Consider the following 13,420-nt stretch of genomic DNA (forward strand, 5'->3'; position numbering starts at 1 on the left):
CAGCGTTCGGAACAGTTTGTTCCAAACGCTGAGCTGTGAAATACCCCTTTAACTCTCTAACTATTCCGATAATTTTTTATTATTTTATCGACCGTTTCCTAATTTTTTGTACTTTTTAAACTAGTCCAAATCAGTTTTATTTATTTATCTACTTCTTATTTATTTATGTTTTTCATAGCATTTCTGCCTTTCTATTTTTGTTTTTCCCATACGAGAATGACCTGTCATTCCTGATCTGATAGTTTCTATGAAACACTGCACCACTATTGTAGTGCAGTGTATTCTGCCTCTCAGCATTATGCTGACAGATAGTGTATGGTTGTTGTTATCGTTAGAGTATTTTTTATGGGGTTATAAAGTTTTTTGGGGATTTTTCATATATTTATTTTTTAATTTCATTTTATATTTGATACAATTTTTTTAAAGGGATGTTTTTGTTAAGGCGGAGCTATAGTTTTTTTTATATTTTATTAGCCTTGTTTTTCTTCTTTTAGTTTTGAACTATTCCCATTAAGGTACATAAAGCAGCCATCTTTCGATAGCTCATATATTAATAGACTGCAGTAGTATGACAGTATCTATTTTTAACTTATTTTTTAGCTAGGATCCATACAGAATACATTGCCATCTATGGGGAGGGCAATGCACCCGTGGAACCTCCGGCAATAATTATTCCGGCTGGAAATTCCTTAGTGTGAACCTAGCCTTTAAGTGTTTTATAAAGGGGACTTTTAATAGCGATCTTTAGATCACTCATATAACATACTGCATTAGTATTAAAGTGCAGTGTATCATGCCCTTCATAATTAGGTTAAAAGGCTATGACTTATTATGGCTAATGTCTTTGGCTATAATAATATATTTGAAGCAAAAAAAAATATTGATTTTTCTTTACTTAGTACAGTTAAGTCTTAAATTTGCGGTCAGTCACCCAACAGTCTAAAGTGAAATTGTAAACACTGCAGACAGTTCAGTCTATTCTATTAAATATTGAAAAAGGGGATTCCTACAAATAAAAAATTAGAGAATAAGGATCATACATGTTCCTAATCTCTGTTCCTGAGATATGGCTGTGTTATATAAGAAGCTGTCTATAGACGATATACTTATTAACAACACATATATCTTCATGTATAAGGGAGAGACTATGACATCTCTGCAGGTCTAGATTTGATATCTAGCCTGATCGTTATCAGTAATTAATATAAATATTAATTACCTGTCTCCAAGTTCCTTTCTTGCAGCTGACGAGGGCATATGTCACGTTCACCTTCTCACCGGGCATCAGTCACCTGTAAAAAGACACAGGTATGATAACATGTTCCTGATACATGCTACAGACGCTAATATATATAACATTCTCGGGCCAGAACTACTTATCTCAGGCATTATGAAACCGCATAACAAAAAGGAACAAAAAAAGTTGGAACACATTGGGATCTAGGTTTTTTTTTAAATTAAAATATACTGTATATTTTTGATATTTTTTATTTTAATAAATATTTTATCGAAAAATGTTATATTATATTCAACAGTTAATCATACAACGGGAATGTATGCCTTTTAATTTTGAAAGGGGGGAAGGGTTGTATTATTTTATAAAATAATTTATGCCTCTCACATTAATGCTGTGTGTGTATCTATTGTAGATTTTTTTGGGGGTTATTTATAAAATTTTGGTGCTTTTTTTTAAATGTTCTTTTCTTTATTCTGAATTGTAGTTTTTTTTTTCCAACAACTTATTTTTTAAGGGATGTTTTTGTGGGGCGGGTTGATGTTTTTTAAAAAAAAGAATTTTATCAACCATTAATTTTTTATTTTTAAAGGGATACACCCCCTCCCATAGACTTCATTTGAGGGGGCAGGGTGTAATGTCATGAGGAGGCGGGGCCATGACGTCAAGAGCTCCTGACGCCGTCTCCAGTTTTCGGAACAGTTTGTTCCAAACTCTGAGCTGTGGAGTACCCCTTCAACTCTGTAACTATTCCGCTATTTTTTAAATTATTTTATCGACCGTTTCTAAATTTTTTATACTTTTTAAACTAGTCCTAATCAGTTTTATTTATTTATTTACTTCTTATTTATTGTTATTTTTTTCATAACATTTCTGGGTTTCTATTTTTATTTTTCCCATACGAGAACGACCTTTCACTCCTGATCTGATCCTTTCTTTGAAACACTGCACCACTATTGTAGTGCAGTGTATTATGCCTATCAGCATTATGCTGACAGACAGTGTATGGTTATGGTTATCATTAGGGTATTTTCTATGGGGTTCCAAATTTTTTTGGCCATTTTTATGTATTTTTTTTATATTTTTTAATATTTTTATGGTAAGTTTGTAGCTATTGTAGATTTTTTGGGGGTTTATTTATAACATTTTTGGGATTTTTTAAATATTTACTTTTCTTTTTTCTGAATTTTATTTTTGATACAACAAATTATTTTTTAAATAATTTTATCAAGCATTTATTTTTATTTTTAAATGGGTAGAGCCGTCACACCCCCTCCCACAGACTTGCATTGAGGGGGCAGGGCGTGATGTCATGAGGGGCGGAGCTATGATGTCAACAGCTCCTGACGCCGGCTCCAGCGTTCGGAACAGTTTGTTCCAAACGCTGAGCTGTGAAGTACCCCTTTAACTCTCTAACTATTCCGATAATTTTTTTATTATTTTATCGACCGTTTCCTAATTTTTTGTACTTTTTAAACTAGTCCAAATCAGTTTTATTTATTTATCTACTTCTTATTTATTTATGTTTTTCATAGCATTTCTGCCTTTCTATTTTTGTTTTTCCCATAATAGAATGACCTGTCATTCCTGATCTGATAGTTTCTATGAAACACTGCACCACTATTGTAGTGCAGTGTATTCTGCCTCTCAGCATTATGCTGACAGACAGTGTATGGTTGTTGTTATCGTTAGGGTATTTTTTATGGGGTTATAAAGTTTTTTGGGGATTTTTCATATATTTATTTTTTAATTTCATTTTATATTTGATACAATTTTTTTAAGGGATGTTTTTCTTAAGGCGGAGCTAAAGTTTTTTTTTTTTATATTTTATTAGCCTTGTTTTTCTTCTTTTAGTTTTGAACTATTCCCATTAAGGTACATAAAGCAGCCATCTTTCGATAGCTCATATATTAATAGACTGCAGTAGTATGACAGTATCTATTTTTAACTTATTTTTTAGCTAGGATCCATACAGAATACATTGCCATCTATGGGGAGGGCAATGCACCCGTGGAACCTCCGGCATTAATTATTCCGGCTGGAAATTCCTTAGTGTGAACCTAGCCTTTAAGTGTTTTATAAAGGGGACTTTTAATAGCGATCTTTAGATCACTCATATAACATACTGCATTAGTATTAAAGTGCAGTGTATTATGCCCTTCAGAATTAGGTTAAAAGGCTATGACTTATTATGGCTAATGTCTTTGGCTATAATTATATATTTGAAGCAAAAAAAATATTGATTTTTCTTTACTTAGTACAGTTAAGTCTTAAATTTGCGGTCAGTCACCCAACAGTCTAAAGTGAAATTGTAAACACTGCAGACAGTTCAGTCTATTCTATTAAACATTGATAAAGGGGATTCCTACAAATAGAAAAATTGAGAATAAGGATCATACATGTTCCTAATCTCTGTACCTGAGATATGGCTGTGTTATATAAGAAGCTGTCTATAGACGATATACTTATTAACAACACATATATCTTCATGTATAAGGGAGAGACTATGACATCTCTGCAGGTCTAGATTTGATATCTAGCCTGATCGTTATCAGTAATTAATATAAATATTAATTACCTGTCTCCAAGTTCCTTTCTTGCAGCTGACGAGGGCATATGTCACGTACACCTTCTCACCGGGCATCAGTCACCTGTAAAAAGACACAGGTATGATAACATGTTCCTGATACATGCTACAGACGCTAATATATATAACATTCTCGGGCCAGAACTACTTATCTCAGGCATTATGAAACCGCATAACAAAAAGGAACAAAAAAAGTTGGAACACATTGGGATCTAGGTTTTTTTTAAATTAAAATATACTGTATATTTTTGATATTTTTTATTTTAATAAATATTTTATCGAAAAATGTTATATTATATTCAACAGTTAATCATACAACGGGAATGTATGCCTTTTAATTTTGAAAGGGGGGAATGGTTGTATTATTTTATAAAATAATTTATGCCTCTCACATTAATGCTATGTGTGTATCTATTGTAGATTTTTTTGGGGGGTTATTTATAAAATTTTGGTGCTTTTTTTTAAATGTTCTTTTCTTTATTCTGAATTGTAGTTTTTTTTCCCCAACAACTTATTTTTTAAGGGATGTTTTTGTGGGGCGGGTTGATGTTTTTTTTAAAAAAGAATTTTATCAACCATTAATTTTTTATTTTTAAAGGGATACACCCCCTCCCATAGACTTCATTTGAGGGGGCAGGGTGTAACGTCATGAGGAGGCGGGGCCATGACGTCAAGAGCTCCTGACGCCGTCTCCAGTTTTCGGAACAGTTTGTTCCAAACTCTGAGCTGTGGAGTACCCCTTCAACTCTGTAACTATTCCGCTATTTTTTAAATTATTTTATCGACCGTTTCTAAATTTTTTATACTTTTTAAACTAGTCCTAATCAGTTTTATTTATTTATTTACTTCTTATTTATTGTTATTTTTTTCATAACATTTCTGGGTTTCTATTTTTATTTTTCCCATACGAGAACGACCTTTCACTCCTGATCTGATCCTTTCTTTGAAACACTGCACCACTATTGTAGTGCAGTGTATTATGCCTATCAGCATTATGCTGACAGACAGTGTATGGTTATGGTTATCATTAGGGTATTTTCTATGGGGTTCCAAATTTTTTGGGCCATTTTTATGTATTTTTTTTATATTTTTTAATATTTTTATGCTAAGTTTGTAGCTATTGTAGATTTTTTGGGGGTTTATTTATAACATTTTTGGGATTTTTTAAATATTTTCTTTTCTTTTTTCTGAATTTTATTTTTGATACAACAAATTATTTTTTAAATAATTTTATCAAGCATTTATTTTTATTTTTAAATGGGTAGAGCCGTCACACCCCCTCCCACAGACTTGCATTGAGGGGGCAGGGCGTGATGTCATGAGGGGCGGAGCTATGATGTCAACAGCTATTGACACCGGCTCCAGCGTTCGGAACAGTTTGTTCCAAACGCTGAGCTGTGAAGTACCCCTTTAACTCTCTAACTATTCCGATAATTTTTTATTATTTTATCGACCGTTTCCTAATTTTTTGTACTTTTTAAACTAGTCCAAATCAGTTTTATTTATTTATCTACTTCTTATTTATTTATGTTTTTCATAGCATTTCTGCCTTTCTATTTTTGTTTTTCCCATACGAGAATGACCTGTCATTCCTGATCTGATAGTTTCTATGAAACACTGCACCACTATTGTAGTGCAGTGTATTCTGCCTCTCAGCATTATGCTGACAGACAGTGTATGGTTGTTGTTATCGTTAGGGTATTTTTTATGGGGTTATAAAGTTTTTTGGGGATTTTTCATATATTTATTTTTTAATTTCATTTTATATTTGAGACAATTTTTTTAAAGGGATGTTTTTGTTAAGGCGGAGCTATAGTTTTTCGTATATTTTATTAGCTTTAATTTTCTTCTTTTAGTTTTTAACTATTCCCATTAAGGTACATAAAGCAGCCATCTTTTGATAGCTCATATATTAATAGACTGCAGTAGTATGACAGTATCTATTTTTAACTTATTTATTAGCTAGGATCCATACAGAATACATTGCCATCTATGGGGAGGGCAATGCACCCGTGAAACCTCCGGCAATAATTATTCCGGCTGGAAATTCCTTAGTGTGAACCTAGCCTTTAAGTGTTTTATAAAGGGGACTTTTAATAGCGATCTTTAGATCACTCATATAACATACTGCATTAGTATTAAAGTGCAGTGTATCATGCCCTTCATAATTAGGTTAAAAGGCTATGACTTATTATGGCTAATGTCTTTGGCTTTAATAATATATTTGAAGCAAAAAAAAATATTGATTTTTCTTTACTTAGTACAGTTAAGTCTTAAATTTGCGGTCAGTCACCCAACAGTCTAAAGTGAAATTGTAAACACTGCAGACAGTTCAGTCTATTCTATTAAATATTGAAAAAGGGGATTCCTACAAATAAAAAATTAGAGAATAAGGATCATACATGTTCCTAATCTCTGTTCCTGAGATATGGCTGTGTTATATAAGAAGCTGTCTATAGACGATATACTTATTAACAACACATATATCTTCATGTATAAGGGAGAGACTATGACATCTCTGCAGGTCTAGATTTGATATCTAGCCTGATCGTTATCAGTAATTAATATAAATATTAATTACCTGTCTCCAAGTTCCTTTCTTGCAGCTGACGAGGGCATATGTCACGTTCACCTTCTCACCGGGCATCAGTCACCTGTAAAAAGACACAGGTATGATAACATGTTCCTGATACATGCTACAGACGCTAATATATATAACATTCTCGGGCCAGAACTACTTATCTCAGGCATTATGAAACCGCATAACAAAAAGGAACAAAAAAAGTTGGAACACATTGGGATCTAGGTTTTTTTTTAAATTAAAATATACTGTATATTTTTGATATTTTTTATTTTAATAAATATTTTATCGAAAAATGTTATATTATATTCAACAGTTAATCATACAACGGGAATGTATGCCTTTTAATTTTGAAAGGGGGGAAGGGTTGTATTATTTTATAAAATAATTTATGCCTCTCACATTAATGCTGTGTGTGTATCTATTGTAGATTTTTTTGGGGGTTATTTATAAAATTTTGGTGCTTTTTTTTAAATGTTCTTTTCTTTATTCTGAATTGTAGTTTTTTTTTTCCAACAACTTATTTTTTAAGGGATGTTTTTGTGGGGCGGGTTGATGTTTTTTTTAAAAAAGAATTTTATCAACCATTAATTTTTTATTTTTAAAGGGATACACCCCCTCCCATAGACTTCATTTGAGGGGGCAGGGTGTAACGTCATGAGGAGGCGGGGCCATGACGTCAAGAGCTCCTGACGCCATCTCCAGTTTTCGGAACAGTTTGTTCCAAACTCTGAGCTGTGGAGTACCCCTTCAACTCTGTAACTATTCCGCTATTTTTTAAATTATTTTATCGACCGTTTCTAAATTTTTTATACTTTTTAAACTAGTCCTAATCAGTTTTATTTATTTATTTACTTCTTATTTATTGTTATTTTTTTCATAACATTTCTGGGTTTCTATTTTTATTTTTCCCATACGAGAACGACCTTTCACTCCTGATCTGATCCTTTCTTTGAAACACTGCACCACTATTGTAGTGCAGTGTATTATGCCTATCAGCATTATGCTGACAGACAGTGTATGGTTATGGTTATCATTAGGGTATTTTCTATGGGGTTCCAAATTTTTTTGGCCATTTTTATGTATTTTTTTTATATTTTTTAATATTTTTATGGTAAGTTTGTAGCTATTGTAGATTTTTTGGGGGTTTATTTATAACATTTTTGGGAGTTTTTAAATATTTTCTTTTCTTTTTTCTGAATTTTATTTTTGATACAACAAATTATTTTTTAAATAATTTTATCAAGCATTTATTTTTATTTTTAAATGGGTAGAGCCGTCACACCCCCTCCCACAGACTTGCATTGAGGGGGCAGGGCGTGATGTCATGAGGGGCGGAGCTATGATGTCAACAGCTCCTGACGCCGGCTCCAGCGTTCGGAACAGTTTGTTCCAAACGCTGAGCTGTGAAGTACCCCTTTAACTCTCTAACTATTCCGATAATTTTTTATTATTTTATCGACCGTTTCCTAATTTTTTGTACTTTTTAAACTAGTCCAAATCAGTTTTATTTATTTATCTACTTCTTATTTATTTATGTTTTTCATAGCATTTCTGCCTTTCTATTTTTGTTTTTCCCATAATAGAATGACCTGTCATTCCTGATCTGATAGTTTCTATGAAACACTGCACCACTATTGTAGTGCAGTGTATTCTGCCTCTCAGCATTATGCTGACAGACAGTGTATGGTTGTTGTTATCGTTAGGGTATTTTTTATGGGGTTATAAAGTTTTTTGGGGATTTTTCATATATTTATTTTTTAATTTCATTTTATATTTGATACAATTTTTTTAAAGGGATGTTTTTCTTAAGGCGGAGCTAAAGTTTTTTTTTTTTTTTATATTTTATTAGCCTTGTTTTTCTTCTTTTAGTTTTGAACTATTCCCATTAAGGTACATAAAGCAGCCATCTTTCGATAGCTCATATATTAATAGACTGCAGTAGTATGACAGTATCTATTTTTAACTTATTTTTTAGCTAGGATCCATACAGAATACATTGCCATCTATGGGGAGGGCAATGCACCCGTGGAACCTCCGGCAATAATTATTCCGGCTGGAAATTCCTTAGTGTGAACCTAGCCTTTAAGTGTTTTATAAAGGGGACTTTTAATAGCGATCTTTAGATCACTCATATAACATACTGCATTAGTATTAAAGTGCAGTGTATTATGCCCTTCAGAATTAGGTTAAAAGGCTATGACTTATTATGGCTAATGTCTTTGGCTATAATTATATATTTGAAGCAAAAAAAAAATATTGATTTTTCTTTACTTAGTACAGTTAAGTCTTAAATTTGCGGTCAGTCACCCAACAGTCTAAAGTGAAATTGTAAACACTGTAGACAGTTCAGTCTATTCTATTAAACATTGATAAAGGGGATTCCTACAAATAAAAAAATTGAAAATAAGGATCATACATGTTCCTAATCTCTGTACCTGAGATATGGCTGTGTTATATAAGAAGCTGTCTATAGACGATATACTTATTAAAAACACATATATCTTCATGTATAAGGGAGAGACTATGACATCTCTGCAGGTCTAGATTTGATATCTAGCCTGATCGTTATCAGTAATTAATATAAATATTAATTACCTGTCTCCAAGTTCCTTTCTTGCAGCTGACGAGGGCATATGTCACGTTCACCTTCTCACCGGGCATCAGTCACCTGTAAAAAGACACAGGTATGATAACATGTTCCTGATACATGCTACAGACGCTAATATATATAACATTCTCGGGCCAGAACTACTTATCTCAGGCATTATGAAACCGCATAACAAAAAGGAACAAAAAAAGTTGGAACACATTGGGATCTAGGTGTTTTTTTAATTAAAATATAATGTATATTTTTGATATTTTGTTTTAATAAATATTTTATCTAAAATTTTTATATTATATTCAACAGTTAATCATACAACGGGAATGTATGCCTTTTAATTTTGAAAGGGGGGAGGGGTTGTATTATTTTATAAAATAATTTATGCCTCTCACATTAATGTTATGTGTGTATCTATTGTAGATTTTTTTTGGGGTTTATTTATAAAAATTTTGGTGCTTTTTTTTTAAATGTTCTTTTCTTTATTCTGAATTGTAGTTTTTTTTTTCCAAAAGCTTATTTTTTAAGGGATGTTTTTGTGGGGCGGGTTGATGTTTTTTTTTTAAAAGAATTTTATCAACCATTAATTTTTTTTTTTTAAAGGGATACACCCCCTCCCATAGACTTGATTTGAGGGGGTTAGGTGTAACGTCATGAGAAGGCGGGGCCATGACATCAAGAGCTCCTGACGCCGTCTCCAGTTTTCGGAACAGTTTGTTCCAAACTCTGAGCTGTGGAGTACCCCTTCAACTCTGTAACTATTCCGCTATTTTTTTAACTTATTTTATCGACCGTTTCTAAATTTTTTATACTTTTTAAACTAGTCCTAATCAGTTTTATTTATTTATTTACTTCTTATTTATTGTTATTTTTTTCATAACATTTCTGGGTTTCTATTTTTATTTTTCCCATACGAGAACGACCTTTCACTCCTGATCTGATCCTTTCTTTGAAACACTGCACCACTATTGTAGTGCAGTGTATTATGCCTATCAGCATTATGCTGACAGACAGTGTATGGTTATGGTTATCGTTAGGGTATTTTCTATGGGGTTCCAAATTTTTTGGGGCATTTTTATGTATTTTTTAATATTTTTTAATATTTTTATGCTAAGTTTGTAGCTATTGTAGATTTTTTGGGGGTTTATTTATAACATTTTTGGGATTTTTTTAAATATTTTCTTTTCTTTTTCTGAATTTTATTTTTGATACAACAAATTATTTTTAAAATAATTTTATCAAGCATTTATTTTTATTTTTAAATGGGTAGAGCCGTCACACCCCCTCCCACAGACTTGCATTGAGGGGGCAGGACGTGATGTCATGAGGGGCGGAGCTATGATGTCAACAGCTCCTGACGTCGGCTCCAGCGTTCGGAACAGTTTGTTCCAAACGCTGAGCTGTGAAGTACCCCTTTAACTCTCTAACTATTCCGATAATTTTTTATTATTTTATCGACCGTTTCCTAATTTTTTGTACTTTTTAAACTAGTCCAAATCAGTTTTATTTATTTATCTACTTCTTATTTATTTATGTTTTTCATAGCATTTCTGCCTTTCTATTTTTGTTTTTCCCATACGAGAATGACCTGTCATTCCTGATCTGATAGTTTCTATGAAACACTGCACCACTATTGTAGTGCAGTGTATTCTGCCTCTCAGCATTATGCTGGCAGACAGTGTATGGTTGTTGTTATCGTTAGGGTATTTTTTATGGGGTTATAAAGTTTTTTGGGGATTTTTCATATATTTATTTTTTAATTTCATTTTTTATTTGAGACAATTTTTTTAAAGGGATATTTTTGTTAAGGCGGAGCTATAGTTTTTCGTATATTTTATTAGCTTTAATTTTCTTCTTTTAGTTTTTAACTATTCCCATTAAGGTACATAAAGCAGCCATCTTTCGATAGCTCATATATTAATAGACTGCAGTAGTATGACAGTATCTATTTTTAACTTATTTTTTAGCTAGGATCCATACAGAATACATTGCCATCTATGGGGAGGGCAATGCATTCGTGGAACCTCCGGCAATAATTATTTCGGCTGGAAATTCCTTAGTGTGAACCTAGCCTTTAAGTGTTTTATAAAGGGGACTTTTAATAGCGATCTTTAGATCACTCATATAACATACTGCATTAGTATTAAAGTGCAGTGTATTATGCCCTTCAGAATTAGGTTAAAAGGCTATGACTTATTATGGCTAATGTTTTTGGCTATAATTATATATTTGAAGCAAAAAAAAATATTGATTTTTCTTTACTTAGTACAGTTAAGTCTTAAATTTGCGGTCAGTCACCCAACAGTCTAAAGTGAAATTGTAAACACTGCAGACAGTTCAGTCTATTCTATTAAACATTGATAAAGGGGATTCCTACAAATAAAAAAATAGAGAATAAGGATCATACATGTTCCTAATCTCTGTACCTGAGATATGGCTGTGTTATATAAGAAGCTGTCTATAGACGATATACTTATTAACAACACATATATCTTCATGTATAAGGGAGAGACTATGACATCTCTGCAGGTCTAGATTTGATATCTAGCCTGATCGTTATCAGTAATTAATATAAATATTAATTACCTGTCTCCAAGTTCCTTTCTTGCAGCTGACGAGGGCATATGTCACGTTCACCTTCTCACCGGGCATCAGTCACCTGTAAAAAGACACAGGTATGATAACATGTTCCTAATACATGCTACAGACGCTAATATATATAACATTTTCGGGCCAGAACTACTTATCTCAGGCATTATGAAACCGCATAACAAAAAGGAACAAAAAAAGTTGGAACACATTGGGATCTAGTTTTTTTTTAAATTAAAATATACTGTATATTTTTGATATTTTTTATTTTAATAAATATTTTATCGAAAAATGTTATATTATATTCAACAGTTAATCATACAACGGGAATGTATGCCTTTTAATTTTGAAAGGGGGGAAGGGTTGTATTATTTTATAAAATAATTTATGCCTCTCACATTAATGCTATGTGTGTATCTATTGTAGATTTTTTTGGGGTTTATTTATAAAATTTTTGTGCTTTTTTTAAATGTCCTTTTCTTTATTCTGAATTGTAGTTTTTTTTTTCAAAAAACTCATTTTTTAAGGGATGTTTTTGTGGGGCGGGTTGATGTTTTTAAAAAAAAAAGAATTTTATCAACCATTAATTTTTTATTTTTAAATGGATACACCCCCTCCCATAGACTTCATTTGAGGGGGCAGGGTGTAACGTCATGAGGAGGCGGGGCCATGACGTCAAGAGCTCCTGACGCCGTCTCCAGTTTTCGGAACAGTTTGTTCCAAACTCTGAGCTGTGGAGTACCCCTTCAACTCTGTAACTATTCCGCTATTTTTAAAATTATTTTATCGACCGTTTCTAAATTTTTTATACTTTTTAAACTAGTCCTAATCAGTTTTATTTATTTATTTACTTCTTATTTATTGTTTTTTTTTTCATAACATTTCTGGGTTTCTATTTTTATTTTTCCCATACGAGAACGACCTTTCACTCCTGATCTGATCCTTTCTTTGAAACACTGCACCACTATTGTAGTGCAGTGTATTATGCCTATCAGCATTATGCTGACAGACAGTGTATGGTTATGGTTATCGTTAGGGTATTTTCTATGGGGTTCCAAATTTTTTGGGGAATTTTTATGTATTTTTTTTATATTTTTTAAGATTTTTATGCTAAGTTTGAAGCTATTGTAGATTTTTTGGGGGTTTATTTATAACATTTTTGGGATTTTTTAAATATTTTCTTTTCTTTTCTCTGAATTTTATTTTTGATACAACAAATTATTTTTTAAATAATTTTATCAAGCATTTATTTTTATTTTTAAATGGGTAGAGCCGTCACACCCCCTCCCACAGACTTGCATTGAGGGGGCAGGGCGTGATGTCATGAGGGGCGGAGCTATGATGTCAACAGCTCCTGACGCCGGCTCCAGCGTTCGGAACAGTTTGTTCCAAACGCTGAGCTGTGAAGTACCCCTTTAACTCTCTAACTATTCCGATAATTTTTTATTATTTTATCGACCGTTTCCTAATTTTTTGTACTTTTTAAACTAGTCCAAATCAGTTTTATTTATTTATCTACTTATTTATTTATGTTTTTCATAGCATTTCTGCCTTTCAATTTTTGTTTTTCCCATACGAGAATGACCTGTCATTCCTGATCTGATAGTTTCTATGAAACACTGCACCACTATTGTAGTGCAGTGTATTCTGCCTCTCAGCATTATGCTGGCAGACAGTGTATGGTTGTTGTTATCGTTAGGGTATTTTTTATGGGGTTATAACGTTTTTTGGGGATTTTTCATATATTTATTTTTTTATTTAATTTTATATTTGATACAATTTTTTTAAAGGGATGTATTTGTTAAGGCGGAGCTATAGTTTTTTTTA

At 32.2% G+C, this 13,420-nt stretch overlaps 1 long non-coding RNA gene across 4 annotated transcripts; it reads right to left on the bottom strand.

The window, feature by feature from the left end:
- Positions 1 to 52: 52 nt before the first annotated feature.
- On the bottom strand, positions 53 to 11,667 carry LOC130319701 (uncharacterized). 4 transcript variants are annotated; one of them, XR_008865802.1, is made up of 4 exons: positions 11,591 to 11,667; positions 9,001 to 9,073; positions 6,403 to 6,475; positions 53 to 3,885 (listed from the first exon to the last, which is right to left on the bottom strand). It is a non-coding gene; the product is annotated as an uncharacterized LOC130319701 (long non-coding RNA). The 4 variants fall into 4 exon arrangements; XR_008865803.1 differs by having other exon boundaries at positions 1,218 to 1,292; positions 3,813 to 3,885; positions 9,001 to 11,661; XR_008865801.1 differs by having other exon boundaries at positions 9,001 to 11,661.
- Positions 11,668 to 13,420: the final 1,753 nt, after the last annotated feature.

The sequence above is a fragment of the Hyla sarda genome, unplaced genomic scaffold (assembly GCF_029499605.1).
Source record: "Hyla sarda isolate aHylSar1 unplaced genomic scaffold, aHylSar1.hap1 scaffold_2154, whole genome shotgun sequence".
NCBI lineage: Eukaryota > Metazoa > Chordata > Amphibia > Anura > Hylidae > Hyla > Hyla sarda.